Source organism: Gopherus evgoodei, chromosome 3 (genome assembly GCF_007399415.2).
Source record: "Gopherus evgoodei ecotype Sinaloan lineage chromosome 3, rGopEvg1_v1.p, whole genome shotgun sequence".
Lineage (NCBI taxonomy): Eukaryota > Metazoa > Chordata > Testudines > Testudinidae > Gopherus > Gopherus evgoodei.
Window position 1 is genome coordinate 89,395,983 of NC_044324.1, and position 6,893 is coordinate 89,402,875.

Consider the following 6,893-nt stretch of genomic DNA (forward strand, 5'->3'; position numbering starts at 1 on the left):
TCTACAGGGCGACCTAGCGAGATACATGTACCTCTCTGAATATATAATACAGAAGAGACTGCTAAGATTTCAGGATGGAAAGAGACCAAGTAGCCTATCCAGGTTTGTTCACCTATCTGTCTTGTGTTTGCACTCTGTAGTGTTTCCCCCACCCAACATGTGCCTTTCTAACTCTTTTCTGAATATGTTCATAGTTAGAGGATCTCCTGCTGCTTTCAATAAGCCATACCACACATTACTTGCCCTCTATGTAAATGTGTTTTCCTGAACTATTTTAGGGACTGGATCTTTCTTTTCTTCCTTATTTACATCACTTTATTGTTATTAATGTGGTAGTGACAAAATGTCTCAGCCAGGGTTGGGACCCATTGTGCTAGGTGCAGATAAGGTCCTGACCTGAATGAACATACAATTTAATTTGAATCAAGATATAACAAACGACTATTTTCAGTACATATCCTCATGGCTTGGAGATTTTGTTTAGTGAAGGGAGAATCTCCAGAGGCACAGAGGTTAGATTTCCATAAGCATCCAAAAGTCCAACATATTTTTCAAAATTAAGTCAATCTACTCATACTGTGTATATTCAGTTAGGCCTGAGTCTAATCTCACAGTGCTGCAAATCTACATCCACTCCAGTGAAGTCAATAGAATTATGTCACTATAAAACACTGTAAGCACAAAGACAGACAACCTCTACAATCTCTTAACAGTTGAAGAACCTCTCTCTCCTTTAAGGTGGCAGGAATCTGTGAGCTGGAATGTATCTTATAGGGCACTTGTACAAATTGAGAGTGCCGGGAGGCATTGTGCTAAAGAGAAGACATACTAGAGGAATGGGCTGTTGCAGTATCCCTTAAAGGGGGACAATGTGTTTTCTCCTCCACAGCAAACCAGTTCTGCTGTCCAGTTGTGGAGGGCTTAAGGCCATTATCGCAGTCTTTGAGTTGGATAGCTGCCCTTAGACTTGTGCTGTGCCTGTGCGTGTGAGCACAAGGATTGAACATGTTCTTGCTTCCTATGTGGGGCATTAGATGGGAAGTTCCCTGTACATGCACGTATGCATGTCCTGTGACCCAGAGTGAGCAGACCACAAGCTAGTCCTTTATAGGAAATTGTGCCAAGATTGTCTTGTTAAGCAGATAGGTACAGACAGATTGCAGTGCTGTAACACTAATATCAAAGTCTGTTCAGTTCATGCAGTGCAGGAGTTCAATAGAGCTGGATTTAAGGACTTCAGTATCTCATCCAGAGGTTAGGGGTCTATTACAGGAGTGAGTGGCTGAGGTTCTGTGGCCTGCAATAGGCAGAAAGTCAGATTAGATCAGGGATCAGCAACCATTGGCCTGTGGCCTGCCAGGGTAAGCACCCTGGCAGGCCTGGCTGGTTTGTTTACCTGCCACCTTTGCAGGTTTGGCTGATCGCAACTCTCACTAGTCTGTGGGCTGAGGGATGTGTTGGCTGCCCTTCTCACAGCCCCCATTGGCCAGGAGCAGCGAACCGCGGCCAATGGGAGCCGTGATCAGCCGAACCTGGGGACGCGGTAGGTAAACAAACTGGCCCAGCCCGCCAGGGTGTTTACCCTGGCAGGCCATGGGCCAAAGATTGCCGATCCCTGGATTAGATTATCATGATGGTCCCTTCTGACCAAATCTATGAATCTATGATGCTATGAGCTTTCCTGTCCCACGAATATTTTCGAGAATTCAATTTTTCCCCCATCTCAAACTGCAAAGAAAAATCAAAATCTCAAAAATATTTGCAAGCCAAAAACTCAAAAAATGTTTTCATTTCTAGTCAATCAAAATGTTTTGTTTTGATCATTTCAGAACATTTAGTTTAGATTTCACCTTTATTAAAAACATTTTTTTCAGTGCAATTAGCTTAAATTTTGAAACATAGTCATTCTTTCAAAAATACCAAAATGAAATGATTTGACAGTTTAGAAACTTTTTACCTCAAGGTTCTTTTCAAGTCAGGAAATTCACCGAACTCAACTCTGTTTCACAAACAGTTTTGGCTTTCACAGGATGGCATTTTTGATGAAAAAACGCTCAAAAATTCCTGATCAGCTCTAGAGTTCAAGCCAAAGGAGAACTCATTTGGGTCAAGAATATTACTAGTTATTCTACCATGGGATTTAGTACTTCTATCATTTTTTTCTTCTTTTACTGGATTCTGCACTATTAATACTGAATACAGAAAACTATCAGCCATATCCTATCCTTGACACTTGCAAATCAACAGAAAAAATGACTGACTGAATTTACATTATTTCAGCAGATGTGTGTCTAGGATATGGGCACACAGGACCAAATTCCCAGTTGCATTTCAAGATCTTTGCACTACCTGAGAATTTCCCAGGCTGAACTGGACCTTGTCACCACTCAACCCCCAGCAGCATGGCCAGGGGTCCTGGCCAGATCATTCTGCATTCCAACTGTGCTCAACCAGCACGTAGTCCTTTATGATCTTCAGATTGCTCTAATATATGCCAAAGCTCAGGGTAGCACAGAATCAGATCTTAGAATCCTGGCAGCCCCACCTCTCCCACTCACTGCACAAAACTCAGCTCAGCAGACTAGGCAATAACATTTTGAAGTAATTCCAGCAGATTATGTATGATATATAAAAATAATAATTCTTCTCCAGTGCTCAGTGATGACAGCTTTGTAATCATGATTGTGCCTATATGTTTGTTCTGTGTTATAACCAGGTGCACATTATTCAGCTCATAAACATGCACTGTGAGAAGCAGATCTGTTGAAGATATCTCTCACAAACAAGAGACGAGGCATTTTTAAAGCTGATTATTCACTTGTTTTCTCCTTCCTTAGAGGTTTTTAAGGTCATGCTTGACAAAGCCTTGGCTGGGATGATTTAGTTGGGGGTTGTCCTGCTTTGAGCAGGGGGTTGGACTAGATGACCTCCTGAGGTCCCTTCCAACCTGATATTCTATGATTCTCCATTCTAATATGTTATAGGAAGATACATCATATAAGTTAAATTACATATAAGAAAAAATACATTTAACTGAAAGGAATGCACTGGATAAGTTTACAACGATCACCCTGAAATCTGAATCTTTAAGGGTAAGAGTTATTTCTGGGCACTTTTTTCCCTAGAAAAGCTTTACCATTTTTATTCAAGTTGTGACAGGTGGATGAAAGAGCAAGCATCTTTTTTTTTAATGCTTGATGATACATTAGAAGATTATGTACACATTGGACCAAAGATATTGCACATCTGTCCACTGCAAGCATTGTTTCAAACTCTATTGGGATCCTAAATTGTCTTTTGAGGAGGTGTAAATGAACTTGTGCTGATTTATTTTTCTCCTGTATCCTTAAAGTTGTATTGCAGCTGGTTATTGTTTTAAAAGATTAAGTGCACAATCTCAAAGAAATAAAAACATTAAATTGCATGCTTCTGAAGCTTAATCCATGTGCAGTTTTTCTGACAGTCAAGCCTGACCTCACACTCAGTTCAGATACTTGCACCTATATACAACTCATGCCCTTAGCCTGCTCATGGTGCAGTATGTTCATTGAGAAAATTACCCCATGTATTCAACAACTCTTCAGGATTCACACTTGGAGTCATCTGAACTTTGGCCAAGCCTCAGTAACATGCTTTTTTAAATCAGATTTCTCATTGCAAGGATGACACACCACTGATGGTGAGCCTGAAAGCCTGGACAGCCCATTCGGTCTATGCTTGAATCTTTGGCAAGCAGCTTGTATTAAACATTTATCTTAGTTCTTTTACAATCATAAATTATTTTGAGATATTCTTCTGTAGCAGAAGAAAACTTTACCAGAGAGGTTAATAAGCTGCTTAAAATGAAGAATAGCTCAGGATATATATATATATATATAAAGTAATCTGTTACCTCCATCTGCCTTTCCTTTTGCTTTTTGCTTTTACAAGAAGGCTGATTCACAGCTGTTGTAGGAAACATGACTTTGAAATCCCTAAGACTGGTGCATAAACATGAACTGATATTGGGGTGGGGACGGGGGTGGGGGGGGTTGGTTCATTATTATTATATCTGCCATGATCCCAAGACTGTGTTATAAACATGCCAAACTGCCAGCATTTTTTTAATGTAACCATTTCATATATGGAGTGCTACACATTTCTAACAAGCATGGAAGGATTTGGAGAGCTGCAAGACTGGAGTATTGCCTGACTACACAAATTTTTTGTCTAGTGATCAAAGTGGTACAGTTATAAACATGCACCTGTCAGCTGGGCTCGGGTCATGCAATAATTTTTTGCACATGGCTTTGAAAATCTGCAGCACAGCCTTTTATGATAAGAACATGTGACAATGGACCCAGGAATGTAGAGAAAATGCAGCCAAGAATGTAATGAATAGTTTGCTACAAACTATAATATCTGGCAGTATCATCATTTAGTAATTTTATAGTGGTCTTAATCCAAACCTGCACAGATGGCTATTTACTGGATATTTGCTTTTCATCGCTACAGATAAGACAGTGTCACTTCTCTGGGACTTGTGCTGCTTCATCTAAGGACCTTGGTGTTGCATTTTATACATATTTCAGAACTAGTGGCTTACTTATTCTCAGAGAGGCTGCACAGTTTGGTGAACTGAGTGCAAGGCTAAAAGCTGGGAACTGCTGAGTTCTAATTCTGGCTCTGACACTGACTTGCTGTGTGGTTTAAATTGAAACTCTCTCTCTCATTTTCCCCCTAAAAGTTAAAGGAGGTCATATTATTTATGAACCATTAAGAGGGTTTGGACAGACAACTATGATTATGGTTTTACAGTGTTTTGAAAATGTATAGCAGTAAATCTGTCTACCATGACAACCACAAGTAGCTGGGGTTGAAACAAGGTTTTCCTGGGTATTGGATGGAGGCTGACTCCTCTCACTGGGGAAAGAGCCATAGTTAGGGGAAGATGTATATGTTAGTGGTTGTGGGGTAGGCCATACTGAACTACTTGGGGATATTATTCGTCCTGGCTGGACAAAAAGATGTGTGGTAGTTGCAGCAGTCTCTTAGTTTGTGGGGACTGCAGGGTTGAGCCCTCTGCCAGAGACAGGGTGAGTTCATTTCCATCTCCTTATTGCCCCTCAATCAGTTGCTGGTAAAAGAGATCTATCCTGAGATGAGAGAAGGCCCTAGGTCACCGGGCATCACAATGTGATTTGAACAAGGCTGACACCTTGGGCAGGAGCAAGAAGGCAGCCAACCCAAATGCAGTGCCTCAGCAGCATGCCGTAAGTTGAAGCATAGCATGTGTAAGCCGGCAGATGTTACTGTTGTGTGTTTCACTCTCAGCCTGAGAGCATCAGCAGCTTGAGGTAGCTTTGCCACTTGCTTCACAGACAGATGCTCCTTGCTCCCAGCCAATGACCAGAAGCAGAGCAGCCTCCAGGCTGTCTGAGGTACCAATCCACTGGCCCAAAATCCATCAGCTCAGTCTGGACCTACCTCAGGTCACAGAGTGGCAGAGTTATAATACAGTTACTTCTGCAGCTGCAAGTGAGACTGCAATAGCCTCAACTGTTTCTGTTTCCCTGCCATATAATGTGGGGCATTGGCTAGGGGAGCTGCACACTTCTCTTCCCAATTCAGTGGGCCAGGGACAAACAGCAGATGATGGATGCATGCCCCTTTCACAGAGCTCTTCCCACATAGAATACTCATACTAGCTCTATGTTTCTTGAGCCCTCAGCAATGGTGGGAGTATGTGTGTGATGAAAATATTCCCCTATATGAATGGGGTGAAATCTGGGGGATTGAGGAAATTGGGGCACTGAGGTAAGTAGTGTATAATAATAATTAGCAAATGGTAAGAAACAAGCAAACAAATAGATATGCTTGACTGGGAAAATATTGAATGTTTATAGCAAGGGGAAAAAATTACGACATACTGCAAATGCTTGGTGCAGCTTACTTTAGTCAATTGCATACTTTCGTTTCCATTTATTTTACATTAGCAATCAGCTGAATAGCCTATTTCACTCCATGAGAAAGGTATATATCCTATATACTTGGCTGCAAAAGCAAGCATATTAAAATTATAATTTTAAAAAATTGGTCTTCATGCCCTCTGTTCCCAGGCTACACCTTTCTTATTTTACTGGCACCTCAGTTAGATGACATAAACTGATGAATCAAGCAGCCATTTGAGGAATAGCTGGATAATTTCTGCACCAGCATCAATTGCTGTTCTACTTAAAGCTCACAGGGAATCCACATCTTTTAAAAATATTTACATCAAGGCAGGCAAAGAAAGCAATAAGTCATTGCAATCAGAGATTAACTTTCAATGTACCCATGCTACTGCTGCCCATTCCTACTGCCCTTACTGGATTGTAGGTTCTAGCTACGACAGGTGGCATACACAGGAACAGCTTCGCTGGAACATTCACAAAGGGAATTGGGACAGAAAGAATGCACTGTTGTGATATTTCCAGTTGGAAATAATTCAAAACAATACAGCTATATCATGTTTTGTTTCCCAGTCAGAAAAATGCAAGGTATTCCAATATATAGGAGAGGATTAGGAAGTCAGCGCAGTGCATATTGGATGTACTGCAGAACAGCAAGGAGGTTACAACGTTAACTTTAACAGCTATTAGAAATCTGATAAAACTTTGGTTGGGTATGGGGGTGATAGCTGGGTATAGTGGAGGAGAATTAGGTATTAATGACAAATTATTACGCAAAAGGGCTAGAGCTCCTGTCCTCCCCCCTACTGTCCCCTAAAATACAAACACTTACAAAAGACAGCAATTATGCCACTTTATGCTCCAATCTTGTCAGCTCTCACAGACTAAAGACCATTGACATCTCTGGGAGCAGGAATAGACCAAAGCCTGGTAGACTAGGTCAGTATTTAGATAGGAGACTTC